Raw genomic sequence first — 19,905 nt, 5'->3', positions numbered from 1 at the left:
ATTTTTAAATGTTAGACATAGAAGGCTTTAAGAAAGATCTGATGGTTCTTTTCGTAATTGAAACTTTTTGGATTTTGAATTAGTAAGGTTTAGTAAGGTTCGAACAATAATCGATAAAAATTTACCACCTTGATTTTATAAGAAGAAAATATACTTTATATGTAATTATGGCATTAAAGTTATATTATAGTTATAGTGTATGTTTCAATCATACATCACCAGTGTCCTGCCAAAGGATCTAAAGGACAATTCCTTCGCAGCACTGATAAATCAATACAGATTTAAATACAAACAATGTATAATAATTTACAAACTAAGATTAGATTTTGTAAATTTACTTAATGTAAAACGTAATTAAATGCAAAACTAGACAATACTGAGTCCTTAAAATACTAGACTTTAATAATTTTTTGTTTTGGTTGCTTGATTAACTGTGACAGACTTGTTTATTGAAAGGCTCTGGAAAGACAAGGTTACTTTTCCACAGCCACTTGTCACAGTTGGCACTGGAGCCGTTGTGACTTTTCAACGTAACTCATGCTCTCAACAAGCAATGTGGCAACGATGAGGAGAATTAGCTTAGCATAATAACAGCCAGTATATATATTATTAACACTAAGTAGTGTTAATCAGGGAGGTTTTTTTTATATTAACAAAACCCAGTTACTTAACAACGAACGGCACTTTAACGAGTGTGGCTTGGTGGTTGCGAGTGTGGCTTTTTAACAATGAAACTAGCTTATATGTTAATATTCTTGTAAGTAAAACTTTTTTATTTAGTTTTCTACAGATCCGGTTCTCCTAAATTTTTTAAAAGTCAATAAATAGTAGATTTAATAGGTTCTGGAATAACACCCGGAAACTTAATTTCAAAGCTTTCTGTCATAGAATTAATGATTTACCTTTAATATATTCTCATACAATCCACACTTTTTCAGCTTGTGAAAACACCGTAGTGAGTCTTATTTACAATTAATTATGAATACAACTAATCCTCATACATCCAACAATACACATTAGGTAAATGGCAATAAAGTATAATAAAACTATTCTAACTAATTAAATTTGTATATAAATTAATGACGATGCATACAAACAAGTTTCAATAATTTGTAAAGTTCTTGGTAAATCTCTCTTGCGTTGCTTGCACACAAGGGTAAATTGCCTGTGAATGGATCACATCTTGCAAATGAAGTGGTGAGCAGGTACAGACTAAATTAAACTGTAATGCTACATTTTAGTGAAGCCGGAACGCAACTTACTGGATCCCACCATCACTAGATTAAGGGTGAAACCTTTACTTTTAATTTGCAAATATGTTTAAAAAACTACTCCTCCATACAATCCTAAATATCTCACAAAAATTTATACAGGAGAACTCCATTTATATGAACTTTAACTATTCGAATCGCTAACTAATCGAATCTTCTTGAAAAAGAATTTTAAAAACTACATTTATAAAAATCATTATCTTATGCAGTCGTATAAGCATCACCCTCGTCTTCCATGATCGTGGCTAAATCTTCGGTTATATAGACATCATTCTCGTCTGTGATCGTGAAAAAGTCTTAATTATCTTCCGTGGTAGTGTAGTGGCATAATCGTTTTCCGCGATCGCTGGAAATCTGTATTACTTCTCTTGAACATCTTATAGCCATCAATACAACTTCCATAATCACAGAAAATCGTCATAGTGTTCTGTTTCGCAGACGCTTTCTGCGATTGCAATAGTAAGTAAATAAGCAAGTAAGTAAGTAAGCTAAGCTTGATTTTGCCTGTTTTCTGTCCAATATTCCACGATTTGGTAAAAACCAAATGATCGGAATACTCTGTAATCCAAAAGTGGTTTGGTCCAATTGATTTGGATAATTGGAGTTCTGTTGTAATTAGAAATCCCATTACAGTCTCCATACGTTCGTTAAAAGTTTATTTCACACAAATAAACATCTGAAAACGAAAAATTGTATAAAGTGTACGAAAGGACTAAAAATTGTAACACTATAGGGTTAATTAAAATGTTTGCTCATTAGTATGACGCAGCTGGTTCTGTATGTGACGTCACCATTCTCAGACATTTACTCCCTCCTACAGCTGATTTCCCACGAGAATTGGAGATGTAAAATACTCCAGACTAGGGGCTGATGGGGATTATACTTATGTTAGAAAGCTGTTAAAACCTCTTGAAAAAATTAAAATTGAAAAAAAAACAGTAGGGATGAAAGTATATTTGCGTTTAATGAGTCATAGATAGTACTATTTAAGATTCATCTGCAGTCTGGCAAATGAGAATAATGATCCTAAATGGATAATTTATAAGAGTTGATTGAATTTGTAATTTAATATATTGAAACAAATATCCTCTGTCAATAATCGAAGATTACTGTAATATTATCAATAGAACCAATAGGGCAAACATCCAATTATACCAATCAATTGATATAATTTTTTTAAATGTCCTTTTCTTATTTCAACGTTTTTCACGTATTTCAAAGTTTTAGATCTTAAAAATACTTTTTGTGTCAGGAAAATTTGTATAAACGGATCTTAAGACAACCAATATGATTATAAATTGGTCTCTCCTACATTAAGTGGCTGAGATAGACATAGGCCCTTGAATATATGGTTTGACCTAGAAATAATTAGAACACAGTAGAACCATTGTTGTTCGATAGTGAAAAGTATTGTGAATAACATATCAAAAGTCTCCAAAAATATCTTTGGTGGAACACTACAATTTTTCCAAAATGGTGGCCAAATCCCCAAATCCAGTAGTTTTTTGCATTTTATTGAAATTCTGACTTTCCAGTCAATATTGGTGAAAAGTCGTCAATACATTTAATGTTCCTCCTGAAATTACCTTTAAAATGATAACTGTTGGAAATTAAGTTGTTTTTTATATAATACAAATTTCAATATTAATCAACATCAAATATAATAATTTGTTAGTCTTTGTTTTTATGAACAGATGGTTTATTTTAATTTATTTAAACAATAGAGAAGAGTTGTGAAAAGAATTTAAAGTGATCAAGAACATAACACAATTTAGTTAAAGAAAAATGTTATGAAATATTTGATATTTATCAGAATAAAATCAGTTCTTTATTAGATAATAATTGTAAAAGTTCTTTATTTTACACAAGTTCTAACATAGTGGCGACCGTGACAGGACATTTTTATAGTTAAAATTCAGATTTAGGACTAAGCTTATATTTTACTTTACAATGGATAAGCTGAAGTCATTAAAGACAAAAAGAACTCAACTAAGAAGGACTTTTACAAAGGGTAGTAATGAAATGGATAAATTACTGGCAGAGGATATTAAAGATGAAGCAGCAATTAAAAGTAATCTAAACAAGTTGCAAGATAAAGCTGATAGGCTTTTTAAGCTAGATGAAGACATCGAGGAAGCCTTGTTTGAAGATCCTGCAACAACGGAAGAGGACTTAGAAGCTGAGTTTGATACTACAGAATCTTACAGAGACATGTTATCTTCAATGAGAGCTAAGTATGACCATTTCATTATTCAGGTTGGTCTAAGCCAACAGTCAAGAAGTGAAGTCGGGGATACCGTACACAGTCTTAAATTAGTATCTAAGAAGGGGTTAAGTCTACCTAAATTACAATTAAACCAGTTTGATGGAGATGTAAGAAATTGGATAGGGTTTTGGGGGCAGTTTAAGAAGGTCCATGAGGATCCTGATCTAGAACCTGAGGATAAGTTCCAATACCTCATCCAATCTTTAAAGCCAGGATCATCCCCTAGGGAATTAGTAGAAAGTTTTCCCCCATCTTGAACTAATTATGTAAAGGCCCTAGAACAATTAAAAGCAAAATTTGGTAGGGATGACTTTTTAATAGAAGTATATGTGAGGGAACTGCTCAGTTTAGTGCTCCAACAAGTAACGCTAGGTCCTAATACCAAACTGTGCCGACTGTATGACAAACTAGAAACACAGTTAAGGGCACTTGAAACTTTAGGAGTCACTTCAGACAAGTACGCTTCAATGCTGTATCCTCTGGTGGAATCTGCTTTGCCCGAGGAAACATTACGAGCCTGGGAGCGACATCGTTCAAGTAAGTTACCACACACACTCTCGACCTCTGCACTGTCGGATGATAAATCAAGTAATTTTTTACAAGAACTTCTTGATTTTCTAAAGGCTGAGGTGGAGAGTGAAGAAAGGCTGGCTCTTGCTCGTTCGAGTTTTAAATCTGCCACTCCAGGAGAGAACAACAGCAAATGTAGCAGCCAAAAGAGAAGGTCAGCAGTTCACGAACCTCGTCAGGGTCAAACTACGGCAGCTGCTTTATTGACAACTGGTACAGAGGGTCATAAAGGGTCGGTGAGTAACTGCATTTACTGTTCTAAGGGAGGTCATAATGCTCAAGATTGTTCCTCATTTCAACAATTGATATTAAATGAAAGGAAGGAACATCTAACTAAGAAAAACTGCTGCTTTGTATGCTTAAGACAAGGCCACATAGCAAAAAGATGTAAGGTATTTGTAAAATGCCTCTTCTGTTGTAAAAGGCATTATGGAATCATGTGTAGGGACTTGTATGAAAGTAGATCTAAAATTGATGCTGATAAACCAGATTCCAATCTACAGCAGCAAAGTAACCCTAAGCCTAAGTCAGAGGTTCTCAGCAATTTTGAAAATAGTAAAGGAGAAACTCTATTACAGACTCTTTTAGTTAAGGTTGTGGATGATAAAGGTAAAGAATATTTGGGAAGAACACTTTTGGATCCAGGTTCCCAGAGATCCTACATTACTAAGGACTGTGTCACTAAATTAGGTCTACAAGAAACAGGAGTGAAGTCATAAATCATAGTTTGTTTGGTGGAGTAAATCTAAAACAAAAATCTCACAAAAATTACCTTGTTACGCTTCAGAATGTAAATAACTCTTTCAAGATCTCTATTCCTGTGACAGATCAAGAAACAATTTGCAACCATGTACCTAGGCTTAAGAGTGAAGAGTATTTTGACATCTTGAAAGAAAAGAACATTATTTTAACTGATGTGGGTGAAAATGTACCAGATGTTAAAATTTTACTTGGTGCAGATGTACTAGTGGATTTGTACACAGGAACTATGCAGAAGATCGATGACAAACTAGTCGCTATCGAAACGTACCTTGGATGGACCGTGATGGGGAAACAACCACGCAGTGGAAGTCATAATACGTCTCTTCTAACTTTATTTTGCCAGAGTAAACCAGAATTCAGAGATCTAGGGAGCTGGGAGACAATCAGAAGAAGGAGTCCTATTGGGGTGAAACAGAGGGACTACATTGATGCGGAAGTGTTTCAACATTTTAAAGAAAATGTAGCGGTGAACGTTGAAAACAGATATGAAGCCAATTTGTCATCAAGCAAAAGACTAAATACTCCCAACAAATTAAGGGACTGTGTTGGAGAAAATGTTTCAGATCCAGCAGAGTCGATAACGGTTCATCAATTGCTGCATCGCCCAGTGACAAAAGACAGTAGCTTAACTACAAAAATAAAGCCAGTGTTTGATGGGTCTACAAAGAACAAAAGAGGTAGTTCTTTAAACAAATGTTTTGCAAGAGATTCAAATTTCTTTAATTTAGTTTCACCTCGTGTAGTGAAATTCTGGAAGCCGTTGGATTGGGAAACCGTGAAAAAGAAAGGTGAAATCCATAAAATAACTTGGAAGTTCGATCCTCCTAGCGTCCTATGGTGGGGAGATATGTGGAAACATCGTCGAAGAGATCAAGATTTAAGAGAGAGTATCGTGCAATGCTTGTATATATTGAAAAAAAGGAAGAGAATTCATCTTTCTCGACCCCATGAAAATAAATCCAAAAGACATGTCAAGGAAACAGGATGTAGGCTACATATTGAAACAGAAGATAATTCATCAACACCAACAGAAACAAGAAGAGGGAGGAAAATAAAAATCCCTATGAAAATAGACTTGTGAACTTATAAAAGAAACATGTAAATATAGTTTTGTTTGAAATTTTGATGACGTAAAGCAAAATTCCAAGGTGGGGAGGATGTTGGAAATTAAGTTGTTTTTTATATAATACAAATTTCAATATTAATCAACATCAAATATAATAATTTGTTAGTCTTTGTTTTTATGAACAGATGGTTTATTTTAATTTATTTAAACAATAGAGAAGAGTTGTGAAAAGAACAAGAACATAACACAATTTAGTTAAAGAAAAATGTTATGAAATATTTGTTATTTATCAAAATAAAATCAGTTCTTTATTAGATAATAATTGTAAAAGTTCTTTATTTTACACGAGTTCTAACAATAACAAATACCTGCAACAAAAAATAAACCCCGTAGATTAATAAAATATTTCAAATAAAAATATTTGTTATAAATTAATGTAATAGTCCAAGCAAACTAAAAAAAAAAAAAAAACAGACACAGGGATCGTATAAAAATTTTCAGGTAAATATTTTATGGTTTTATTTTTATTGTTGTGGTGTGCAAAGTGACATACCAAAAGTTGCAAAAAATCAGTCTACGTGAAACCCCTAAATTAAGGGGAAAAATGGCGGCTTTTCCCAATATTGGACAAATTTTGCAACAAAAGATACCACATGTTTTTTTGCACATTTTTCGAGATATTGACTTGGAACCACGACCGATATTTATTGGATGGTCCGTACTTAATTTCAATAGGGGACGCTTTTTAGGCCGCCATCTTGGATCAGCCATATTGGATCTGCCATATTGGATATAAATATTTTTTAAATGTAATTATAGTGTTGTGACACATCATTATGAACTAGATTCCCACGCTGATTTCAATGCTGAAATCCGTTTTTAAATTAGGTTTTTTTCGTTGCTTAAGATATATTAAAACGAAAACTCTCACCTATACATCACTTATGGACGTATCGTTTTTTTAAAATATGTTTGGATTATTTTTCTCCAGGTATTATTAATGCTTGCAGTTCGTTCTAGCCTTAAAATATTCAGTGATAATAGAGATTTCATTTTAGTTAGCTTTCATTTTGTTTTATTTATAGTTAAAACAGACTAGTTATAGACGAGGTACAAACCCCAACACAAAATTAAATTAAACTTTTTTTATCAGTTTTTGTTAAAAAATTTATATCTCGGGTTGTTAATATGTTAACAAGTTCGTTCTGGTATCAAAGTACTCAGTAAATGTTTGGCTTAAATTTTATTGATTATTAAATGACACATGACAAATTTAAAACGAATCATGTATGTCTACCTTCAATGAACTATTGAATGAATTATTGTTATTTTGAAATTTGTCTATAGTTAAAGACATTAATCCCCAATTCTAAATAACTCCCAATAAGGAATCCATAGCTAAAATAAAAGTCAATACTTGAACGAATAGCTATGACGAGTTTTTCCCATTTTCATTTTGAACAACACTACAAAATAAAACCATAAAACGTTGTGTTGAAATTTTTTAAAGGCCATATCCTATATTTATCTAAATATAATTTCCAAGTTACACAGTTACAGTTATTTATAAGTACAGTTAATTATAAGTAAGTTAGTCATATGTACCATCAGTCAAACACCACTCCCAATCTGTTGGATCTGCTGGTGTTCCACGCCATACTTGAACCTGATGGTACAACCTTAGGCTGTGGTAGTTTTCAATGTGTTTTTAAATTGTCAAAGTACGAAACGTCCATAAGAAATGTATGGGGGAGGGTTTTCGTTTTTATATATCTTAAAATCGTAAAACGCTATTTAAAAACTGATTTCAGCATTGAAATCAGCGTGGACATCTAGTTCATAATGATGTGTCACAACACTATAATTACATTAAAAAATATTTATATCCAATATGGCAGATCCAATATGGCTGATCCAAGATGGCGGCCCAAAAAGCCCCTATTCCCCTATTGAAATTAAGTACGGACCATCCAAAAAATATCGGTCGCCGTTCCAAGTCAATATCTCGGAAAATGTGCAAAAAACATGTGATATCTTTTTTTTGCAAAATTTGTCCAATATTGGGAAAAGCCGTCATTTTTTCCTTAATTTAGGGGTTTCCCGTGGACTGATTTTTTGCAACTTTTGGTATGTCACTCTGCACACCACAACAATAAAAATAAAACCATAAAATGTTTACTTGCAAATTGTTATACGATCCCTGTGTACGTTATTTTTAGTTTGCTTGGACTATTACATTAATTAAAAAAAAATATTTTTATTTTAAATATTTTATTATTTCTACGGGGTTTATTTTTTGTTGTAGGTACATGTATTTGGTATCATTTCAAAGGTAATTTCAGGAGGAACATTAAATGTATTGACGACTTTTCACCAATATTGACTGGAAAGTCAGAATTTCAATAAAAGCAAAAAAATATTGGATATGGCCGCCATATTGGAAAAATCGTGTTCCACCAAAGATATTTTTGGAGACTTTTGATATGTTATTCACAATACTTTTCACTATCGAACAACAATGGTTTTATCTGTGTTCTAATTATTTCTAGGTTTTGCTATTTATTTTCTTATTTTAAGGCGCCTAACAGGGAATACTGTGATTTGTGACTTGTATAGAGGCCAGACGACAACGGCGTTTAATTAGAATTGAGGGCTTTAGATGTTACTGGCTACATAGCTTAGAGGAATGGCTAAAATAAATCCAACAGATCAAGTAGGTTAGTGGCCTTCCTATAATTGTATCTATCTCAACCTCGTGAAGAACTTTAGCCAATTGGATGCATTGAGCATTGAAGGTATGTGACGATTTAAGACTTAGCAGTACTGTGTTTATGTAGTTGAGGATGAAAATAATCATGTGATATTGTTATAAATTGAACTAAAAGGGTTATGAAATCTCGGGGAAAATTAAAGAATAAAAGGAACTATTAAAATACTCGATACTCAGAAATAAAAACATATTACATTGAAATAAAGCGTATTCGTAATATCGTAGATTGCTGTAGTAGTTTGTGGGAAATTTGTGGGAGCTTAATCTTTGAAAATGAATTTAAAAGCTGAGCCTTAAACTATTAAAGATACTATATGTAATTGTATTATTTCGGTGGCAATGTGTCAAACTGGTATCCAACTACAAACAGTGTGTACAGTTTATAATAAATGTCGACACAAACATTTTTACTTATTTATTACGTTGTATTTTTGTTAGTAAATTGAAATAGAAACAAATTTAGTACTTGTAAAAAATAAATCTTGCGTATGTACTTAATCAATCAAATTAAGTATATATTTATGTAAAATAATTAATTACATTCTCTAAATATGGAAATTTGATTCAGGTTTAGTTATATCCATTATTATCCTTCAAATCACCAATTAAAGTGACCAACAGCATCTGGGTCTTAGCTTTTACAATTAAATTAAATAATGACGCATTTCTTAAGACTTGCATTCGAAGCCCTGTCTACAATTAATTCCGTTTAATTAAGTTTTCTTCGTTGTACTTCCTGTATTAACAGATAAACTTTTAGTGGGGCTCTTAATTGTTTCGTAAGACGAATTAGTTATAAATTTGACAACTGATTGAGTTTACTTTATTCAACAACATAAATGGCAACTGTAGACATTCTAAATTCTAGAGAATTTTAATTGAATTAGGTTTGCCAAGCTTATATACACGATATATTTCAGTTTGTGCTAGATTGATTAAGTTGCTTTCACATTGTAATAACGATCTACAACGTAAAAGTGTGGAAAATGTTTACCATTATCGAAAATTTATTAAGTATCACTGACAACTTATTCTTAAATCTGAGTACTTATACCTTCAAAATGGATACATATCATTATAGCTAAGCATTTTTAAATTAAATCTGTATTACAGAATTAACCCAATTGAAACGGAGATTCAACCTAAAAATTAAAAAAACACCTTTCATTTCCCTAAGTCCCTAATTTTCTGAGTCGGACATTTCTGAGTCGGGGGCATTTTCCGAGTCAAGTATTTTCAGAACCGATGGGATATTTTTTAAGTCGGGGTTATTTCTGAGTCGGATATTTTCTGAGTTGTTCATGTCCTGAGACGGACATTTTCCGAGACAGCATTTTCTGTTGTTCATTTCCTGAGTCGGATATTTTCTGAGTCGGGGCATTTTCTGAGTCGGATATTTTCTGAGTCGGACATTTACTGAGTCGGTGCTATTTCTGAGTCGGGGGCATTTTCTGAGTCAGAAATTTTCTGAATAGGATATATTTCTGAGTCGGATATTATCTGAAACGAACATTTTCTGAGTCGGAACCATTTTCTGAGTCTGGGACATTGCCTGAGTCGGAGTTATTTCTGAGTCTGGGACATTTTCTGAGTCTGATATTTTCCGAGTCGGTTATTTTCTGAGTCGGGCAATTTTGAGTCGGGGCATTTTCTGAGTCTGGGACATTTCCTGAGCTTGGGCATTTTCTGAGTCTGCGATATTTTGTGATTTGTTCATTTTCTGAGTCTGGGACATTTTCTGAGTCGGACATTTTCTGAGTCGGACATTTTCTGAGTCGGACATTTTCTGAGTCGGACATTTTCTGAGTCGGGGCTATATCTGAGCCGGTGACATTTTCTGAGTCTGGGGCTTTTTCTGAGTCTGGGACATTTTCTGAGTCGGACATTTTCTGAGTCATTTTCTGAGTCGGGGGCATTTTTGAGTTTCTGAGTCGGTTATTTTCTGAGTCGGACAATTTTGAGTCGGGCATTTTCTGAGTCTGAAACATTTCCTGAGACGGAGTTATTTCTGAGCCAGAAAATTTTCTGAGTCTGGTATTTTCTGAGTCGGACAATTTTGAGTCGGAGGCATTTTCTGAGTAAGGGATATTTCTGAGTCGGATATTTTCTGAGACGAGTATTTTCTGAGTCGGACATTTTCTCAGCCTGAGTTTTTCTAAATCGGGTATTTTCTGAAACGGGGGCATTTTCTGAGTCGGGGGCATTTTCTGAGTCTGGGGCATTTTCTGAGTTGAATGTTTCCTGAGTCGGAGTAATTTCTGAGTCTGAGACGTTTTCTGAGTCTGATATTTTCTGAGTCGGTTATTTTCTGAGTCGGACAATTTTAAGGCCGGGGCATTTTCTGAGTATGGGACATTTCCTGAGTCGGAGTTATTTCTGAGTCTGGGACATTTTCTGAGTCGGAGTTATTTCTGAGTCTGGGACATTTTCTGAGTTGGCCATTTTCTGAGTCGGACATTTTCTGAGTCGGAGTTATTTCTGAGTCTGGGACAATTTTAAGGCCGGGGCATTTTCTGAGTCTGGGACATTTCCTGAGTAGGATATTTCCTGAGTCGGAGTTATTTCTGAGTCTGATATTTTCTGAGTCGGTTATTTTCTGAGTCGGACAATTTTGAGTCTGGGACATTTTCTGAGTCGGGGCTATTTCTGAGTCAGGAAAATTTTCTGAATCTGATATTTTCCGAGTCGGTTATTTTCTGAGTCGGGCAATTTTGAGTCGGGGCATTTTCTGAGTCTGGGACATTTCCTGAGCTTGGGCATTTTCTGAGTCTGCGATATTTTGTGATTTGTTCATTTTCTGAGTCTGGGACATTTTCTGAGTCGGACATTTTCTGAGTCGGACATTTTCTGAGTCGGACATTTTCTGAGTCGGGGCTATATCTGAGCCGGTGACATTTTCTGAGTCTGGGGCTTTTTCTGAGTCTGGGACATTTTCTGAGTCGGACATTTTCTGAGTCGGGGGCATTTTTGAGTTTCTGAGTCGGTTATTTTCTGAGTCGGACAATTTTGAGTCGGGCATTTTCTGAGTCTGAAACATTTCCTGAGACGGAGTTATTTCTGAGCCAGAAAATTTTCTGAGTCTGGTATTTTCTGAGTCGGACAATTTTGAGTCGGAGGCATTTTCTGAGTAAGGGATATTTCTGAGTCGGATATTTTCTGAGACGAGTATTTTCTGAGTCGGACATTTTCTCAGCCTGAGTTTTTCTAAATCGGGTATTTTCTGAAACGGGGGCATTTTCTGAGTCGGGGGCATTTTCTGAGTCTGGGGCATTTTCTGAGTTGAATGTTTCCTGAGTCGGAGTAATTTCTGAGTCTGAGACGTTTTCTGAGTCGGTTATTTTCTGAGTCGGACAATTTTAAGGCCGGGGCATTTTCTGAGTATGGGACATTTCCTGAGTCGGAGTTATTTCTGAGTCTGGGACATTTTCTGAGTCGGAGTTATTTCTGAGTCTGGGACATTTTCTGAGTAGGCCATTTTCTGAGTCGGAGTTATTTCTGAGTCTGGGACAATTTTAAGGCCGGGGCATTTTCTGAGTCTGGGACATTTCCTGAGTAGGATATTTCCTGAGTCGGAGTTATTTCTGAGTCTGATATTTTCTGAGTCGGTTATTTTCTGAGTCGGACAATTTTGAGTCTGGGACATTTTCTGAGTCGGGGCTATTTCTGAGTCAGGAACATTTTCTGAATCTGGGACATTTTCTGAGTAGGATATTTTCCGAGCCGGAGGCATTATCTGAGCCTGTGACATTTTCTGAGTCGGAGGCATTTTCTGAGTCAGACATTTCTAAATCTGATATTTTCTGAGTCTGGGACATTTTCTGAGCCTGTGATATTTTCTGATTTTCTGAGTCTGGGACATTTTCTGAGTCGGGGCTATATCTGAGTCGGTGACATTTTTTGAGTCTGGGATATTTTCTGAGTCGGTCATTTTCTGAGTCGGACAATTTTGAGTCGGAGGCATTTTCTGAGTAAGGGATATTTCTGAGTCGGATATTTTCTGAGACGAGTATTTTCTGAGTCGGGGGCATTTTTTGAGTCTGGGACATTTTCTGAGTTGAATGTTTCCTGAGTCGGAGTAATTTCTGAGTCTGAGACGTTTTCTGAGTCTGGTATTTTCTGAGTCGGGGGCATTTTTTTAGTCTGGGGCATTTTCTGAGTTTAATGTTTCCTGAGTCGGAGTAATTTCTGAGTCTGAGGCGTTTTCTGAGTCTGGTATTTTCTGAGTCGGGGGCATTTTCTGAGTCGGAGTTATTTCTGAGTCTGGGACATTTTCTGAGTCGGAGTTATTTCTGAGTCTGGGACATTTTCTGAGTCGGAGTTATTTCTGAGTCTGGGACGTTTTCTGAGTCTGATATTTTCTGAGTCGGCTATTTCCTGAGTCGGAGTTATTTCTGAGTCTGATATTTTCTGAGTCGGTTATTTTCTGAGTCGGACAATTTTGAGCCTGAGAGATTTTCTGAGTCGGATCGGGACTATTTCGGAGTCGGGGCTATTTCTGAGTCGGAACATTTTCTGATTTGTTCATTTTCTGAGTCTGGGACATTTTCTGAGTCGGACATTTTCTGAGTCGGGGCTATTTCTGAGTCGGTGACATTTTCTGAGTCGGAGTTATTTCTGAGTCTGGGACATTTTCTGAGTCTGGTATTTTCTGAGTCGGTTATTTTCTGAGTCGGACAATTTTGAGTCGGGGCATTTTCTGAGTCTGATATTTTCTCAGTCGGACAATTTTGAGTCGGGGCATTTTCTGAGCCTGTGACATTTTCTGAGTCTGTGATATTTTCTGATTTGTTTATTTTCTGAGTCTGGGACATTTTCTGAGTCGGACATTTTCTGAGTCCGGGGCATTTTTTGAGCCTGGGACATTTTCTGAGTCGGAGTTATTTCTGAGTCTGGGACATTTCCTGAGTCTAAAATTTTCTGAGTCTGACAATTTTAAGGCCGGGGCATTTTCTGAGTCAGGAACATTTTCTGAATCTGGGACATTTTCTTAGTCGGTCATTTTCTGAGTCGGACATTTTCTGAGTCGGAGTTATTTCTGAGTCTGGGACATTTTCTGAGTCGGAGTTATTTCTGAGTCTGATTCGGTTATTTTCTGAGTCGGACATTTTCTGAGTCGGATTTATTTCTGAGTCTAGGACAATTTTAAGGCCGGGGCATTTTCTGAGTCTGGGACATTTCCTGAGTCGGATATTTCCTGAGTCGGAGTCATTTCTGAGTCTGATATTTTCTGAGTCGGTTATTTTCTGAGTCGGACAATTTTGAGTCTGGGACATTTTCTGAGTCGGATCGGGACTATTTCTGAGTCGGGGCTATTTCTGAGTCAGGAACATTTTCTGAATCTGGGACATTTTCTGAGTAGGATATTTTCCGAGCCGGAGGCATTTTCTGAGCCTGTGACATTTTCTGAGTCGGAGGCATTTTCTGAGTTGGACATTTCTAAATCTGATATTTTCTGAGTCTGGGACATTTTCTGAGTCTAATATTTTCTGAGTCTGAGACATTTCCTGAGTCGGATATTTCCTGAGTCGGATATTTCCTGAGTCGGAGTTATTTCTGAGTCTGATATTTTCTGAGTCGGTTATTTTCTGAGTCGGACAATTTTGAGTCTGTCACATTTTCTGAGTCCGATCGGGACTATTTCTGAGTCGGGGCTATTTCTGAGTCAGGAACATTTTCTGAATCTGGGACATTTTCTGAGTAGGATATTTTCCGAGCCGGAGGCATTTTCTGAGCCTGTGACATTTTCTGAGTCTGAGACATTTTCTGAGGACATTTCTAAATCTGATATTTTCTGAGTCGGGGCTATATCTGAGTCGGTGACATTTTCTGAGTCTGGGACATTTTCTGAGTCGGACATTTTCTGAGTCTGATATTTTCTGAGTCGGGGGCATTTTTTGAGTCTGGGACATTTTCTGAGTAGGACATTTTCTGAGTCGGCCATTTTCTGAGTCTGGGACATTGCCTGAGTCGGAGTTATTTCTGAGTCTGGGACATTTTCTGAGTCTGATATTTTCCGAGTCGGTTATTTTCTGAGTCGGGCAATTTTGAGTCGGGGCATTTTCTGAGTCTGGGACATTTCCTGAGTCTGGGACATTTCCTGAGTCGGAGTTATTTCTGAGTCTGAATATTTGCTGAGTCGGTTATTTTCTGAGTCGGACAATTTTGAGTCTGGGACATTTTCTGAGTCGGATCGGGACTATTTCTGAGTCGGGGCTATTTCTGAGTCAGGAACATTTTCTGAATCTGGGACATTTTCTTAGTCGGTCATTTTCTGAGTCGGACATTTTCTGAGTCGGAGTTATTTCTGAGTCTGGGACATTTTCTGAGTCGGAGTTATTTCTGAGTCTGATTCGGTTATTTTCTGAGTCGGACATTTTCTGAGTCGGATTTATTTCTGAGTCTAGGACAATTTTAAGGCCGGGGCATTTTCTGAGTCTGGGACATTTTCTGAGTCGGACATTTTCTGAGTCATTTTCTGAGTCGGGGGCATTTTTGAGTTTCTGAGTCGGGGGCATTTTTTGAGTCTGGGACATTTTCTGAGTCGGACATTTTCTGAGTCGGAGTTATTTCTGAGTCTGGGACATTTTCTGAGTCTGATATTTTCTGAGTCGGCTATTTCCTGAGTCGGAGTTATTTCTGAGTCTGATATTTTCTGAGTCGGTTATTTTCTGAGTCGGACAATTTTGAGCCTGAGAGATTTTCTGAGTCGGATCGGGACTATTTCGGAGTCGGGGCTATTTCTGAGTCGGAACATTTTCTGATTTGTTCATTTTCTGAGTCTGGGACATTTTCTGAGTCGGACATTTTCTGAGTCGGGGCTATTTCTGAGTCGGTGACATTTTCTGAGTCGGAGTTATTTCTGAGTCTGGGACATTTTCTGAGTCTGGTATTTTCTGAGTCGGTTATTTTCTGAGTCGGACAATTTTGAGTCGGGGCATTTTCTGAGTCTGATATTTTCTGAGTCGGTTATTTTCTCAGTCGGACAATTTTGAGTCGGGGCATTTTCTGAGCCTGTGACATTTTCTGAGTCTGTGATATTTTCTGATTTGTTTATTTTCTGAGTCTGGGACATTTTCTGAGTCGGACATTTTCTGAGTCCGGGGCATTTTTTGAGCCTGGGACATTTTCTGAGTCGGAGTTATTTCTGAGTCTGGGACATTTCCTGAGTCTAAAATTTTCTGAGTCTGACAATTTTAAGGCCGGGGCATTTTCTGAGTCTGGGACATTTCCTGAGTCGGAGTTATTTCTGAGTCTGAATATTTGCTGAGTCGGTTATTTTCTGAGTCGGACAATTTTGAGTCTGGGACATTTTCTGAGTCGGATCGGGACTATTTCTGAGTCGGGGCTATTTCTGAGTCAGGAACATTTTCTGAATCTGGGACATTTTCTTAGTCGGTCATTTTCTGAGTCGGACATTTTCTGAGTCGGAGTTATTTCTGAGTCTGGGACATTTTCTGAGTCGGAGTTATTTCTGAGTCTGATTCGGTTATTTTCTGAGTCGGACATTTTCTGAGTCGGATTTATTTCTGAGTCTAGGACAATTTTAAGGCCGGGGCATTTTCTGAGTCTGGGACATTTCCTGAGTCGGATATTTCCTGAGTCGGAGTCATTTCTGAGTCTGATATTTTCTGAGTCGGTTATTTTCTGAGTCGGACAATTTTGAGTCTGGGACATTTTCTGAGTCGGATCGGGACTATTTCTGAGTCGGGGCTATTTCTGAGTCAGGAACATTTTCTGAATCTGGGACATTGTCTGAGTAGGATATTTTCCGAGCCGGAGGCATTTTCTGAGCCTGTGACATTTTCTGAGTCGGAGGCATTTTCTGAGTTGGACATTTCTAAATCTGATATTTTCTGAGTCTGGGACATTTTCTGAGTCTAATATTTTCTGAGTCTGAGACATTTCCTGAGTCGGATATTTCCTGAGTCGGATATTTCCTGAGTCGGAGTTATTTCTGAGTCTGATATTTTCTGAGTCGGTTATTTTCTGAGTCGGACAATTTTGAGTCTGTCACATTTTCTGAGTCCGATCGGGACTATTTCTGAGTCGGGGCTATTTCTGAGTCAGGAACATTTTCTGAATCTGGGACATTTTCTGAGTAGGATATTTTCCGAGCCGGAGGCATTTTCTGAGCCTGTGACATTTTCTGAGTCTGAGACATTTTCTGAGGACATTTCTAAATCTGATATTTTCTGAGTCGGGGCTATATCTGAGTCGGTGACATTTTCTGAGTCTGGGACATTTTCTGAGTCGGACATTTTCTGAGTCTGATATTTTCTGAGTCGGGGGCATTTTTTGAGTCTGGGACATTTTCTGAGTAGGACATTTTCTGAGTCGGCCATTTTCTGAGTCTGGGACATTGCCTGAGTCGGAGTTATTTCTGAGTCTGGGACATTTTCTGAGTCTGATATTTTCCGAGTCGGTTATTTTCTGAGTCGGGCAATTTTGAGTCGGGGCATTTTCTGAGTCTGGGACATTTCCTGAGCTTGGGCATTTTCTGAGTCGGGGCTATATCTGAGCCGGTGACATTTTCTGAGTCTGGGGCTTTTTCTGAGTCTGGGACATTTTCTGAGTCGGACATTTTCTGAGTCATTTTCTGAGTCGGGGGCATTTTTGAGTTTCTGAGTCGGGGGCATTTTTTGAGTCTGGGACATTTTCTGAGTCGGACATTTTCTGAGTCGGAGTTATTTCTGAGTCTGGGACATTTTCTGAGTCGGAGTTATTTCTGAGTCTGGGACATTTTCTGAGTCGGAGTTATTTCTGAGTCTGGGACGTTTTCTGAGTCTGATATTTTCTGAGTCGGCTATTTCCTGAGTCGGAGTTATTTCTGAGTCTGATATTTTCTGAGTCGGTTATTTTCTGAGTCGGACAATTTTGAGCCTGAGAGATTTTCTGAGTCGGATCGGGACTATTTCGGAGTCGGGGCTATTTCTGAGTCGGAACATTTTCTGAGCCTGTGACATTTTCTGATTTGTTCATTTTCTGAGTCTGGGACATTTTCTGAGTCGGACATTTTCTGAGTCGGGGCTATTTCTGAGTCGGTGACATTTTCTGAGTCGGAGTTATTTCTGAGTCTGGGACATTTTCTGAGTCTGGTATTTTCTGAGTCGGTTATTTTCTGAGTCGGACAATTTTGATTTGGGGCATTTTCTGAGTCTGATATTTTCTGAGTCGGTTATTTTCTCAGTCGGACAATTTTGAGTCGGGGCATTTTCTGAGTCTGTGATATTTTCTGAGTCTGGGACATTTTCTGAGTCGGACATTTTCTGAGTCCGGGGCATTTTTTGAGCCTGGGACATTTTCTGAGTCGGAGTTATTTCTGAGTCTGGGACATTTCCTGAGTCTAAAATTTTCTGAGTCTGACAATTTTAAGGCCGGGGCATTTTCTGAGTCTGGGACATTTCCTGAGTCGGAGTTATTTCTGAGTCTGAATATTTGCTGAGTCGGTTATTTTCTGAGTCGGACAATTTTGAGTCTGGGACATTTTCTGAGTCGGATCGGGACTATTTCTGAGTCGGGGCTATTTCTGAGTCAGGAACATTTTCTGAATCTGGGACATTTTCTGAGTCGGTCATTTTCTGAGTCGGACATTTTCTGAGTCGGAGTTATTTCTGAGTCTGGGACATTTTCTGAGTCGGAGTTATTTCTGAGTCTGGGATATTTTCTGAGTCTGATATTTTCTGATTCGGTTATTTTCTGAGTCGGACATTTTCTGAGTCGGAGTTATTTCTGAGTCTAGGACAATTTTAAGGCCGGGGCATTTTCTGAGTCTGGGACATTTCCTGAGTCGGATATTTCCTGAGTCGGAGTCATTTCTGAGTCTGATATTTTCTGAGTCGGTTATTTTCTGAGTCGGACAATTTTGAGTCTGGGACATTTTCTGAGTCGGATCGGGACTATTTCTGAGTCGGGGCTATTTCTGAGTCAGGAACATTTTCTGAATCTGGGACATTTTCTGAGTAGGATATTTTCCGAGCCGGAGGCATTTTCTGAGCCTGTGACATTTTCTGAGTCGGAGGCATTTTCTGAGTTGGACATTTCTAAATCTGATATTTTCTGAGTCTGGGACATTTTCTGAGTCTAATATTTTCTGAGTCTGAGACATTTCCTGAGTCGGATATTTCCTGAGTCGGATATTTCCTGAGTCGGAGTTATTTCTGAGACTGATATTTTCTGAGTCGGTTATTTTCTGAGTCGGACAATTTTGAGTCTGTCACATTTTCTGAGTCGGATCGGGACTATTTCTGAGTCGGGGCTATTTCTGAGTCAGGAACATTTTCTGAATCTGGGACATTTTCTGAGTAGGATATTTTCCGAGCCGGAGGCATTTTCTGAGCCTGTGACATTTTCTGAGTCTGAGACATTTTCTGAGGACATTTCTAAATCTGATATTTTCTGAGTCGGGGCTATATCTGAGTCGGTGACATTTTCTGAGTCTGGGACATTTTCTGAGTCGGACATTTTCTGAGTCTGATATTTTCTGAGTCGGGGGCATTTTTTGAGTCTGAGACATTTTCTGAGTAGGACATTTTCTGAGTCGGCCATTTTCTGAGTCTGGGACATTGCATGAGTCGGAGTTTTTTCTGAGTCTGGGACATTTTCTGAGTCTGATATTATCCGAGTCGGTTATTTTCTGAGTCGGGCAATTTTGAGTCGGGGCATTTTCTGAGTCTGGGACATTTCCTGAGCTTGGGCATTTTCTGAGTCGGGGCTATATCTGAGCCGGTGACATTTTCTGAGTCTGGGGCTTTTTCTGAGTCTGGGACATTTTCTGAGTCGGACATTTTCTGAGTCATTTTCTGAGTCGGGGGCATTTTTGAGTTTCTGAGTCGGGGGCATTTTTTGAGTCTGGGACATTTTCTGAGTCGGACATTTTCTGAGTCGGAGTTATTCCTGAGTCTGGGACATTTTCTGAGTCGGAGTTATTTCTGAGTCTGGGACATTTTCTGAGTCGGAGTTATTTCTGAGTCTGGGACGTTTTCTGAGTCTGATATTTTCTGAGTCGGCTATTTCCTGAGTCGGAGTTATTTCTGAGTCTGATATTTTCTGAGTCGGTTATTTTCTGAGTCGGACAATTTTGAGCCTGAGAGATTTTCTGAGTCGGATCGGGACTATTTCGGAGTCGGGGCTATTTCTGAGTCGGAACATTTTCTGAGCCTGTGACATTTTCTGATTTGTTCATTTTCTGAGTCTGGGACAT

The sequence above is a fragment of the Macrosteles quadrilineatus genome, unplaced genomic scaffold, assembly GCF_028750875.1.
Source record: "Macrosteles quadrilineatus isolate MER2022 unplaced genomic scaffold, UCM_ALF_1.0 Scaffold_8__2_contigs__length_117827958, whole genome shotgun sequence".
Lineage (NCBI taxonomy): Eukaryota > Metazoa > Arthropoda > Insecta > Hemiptera > Cicadellidae > Macrosteles > Macrosteles quadrilineatus.
This window is presented reverse-complemented; position numbering follows the sequence as displayed.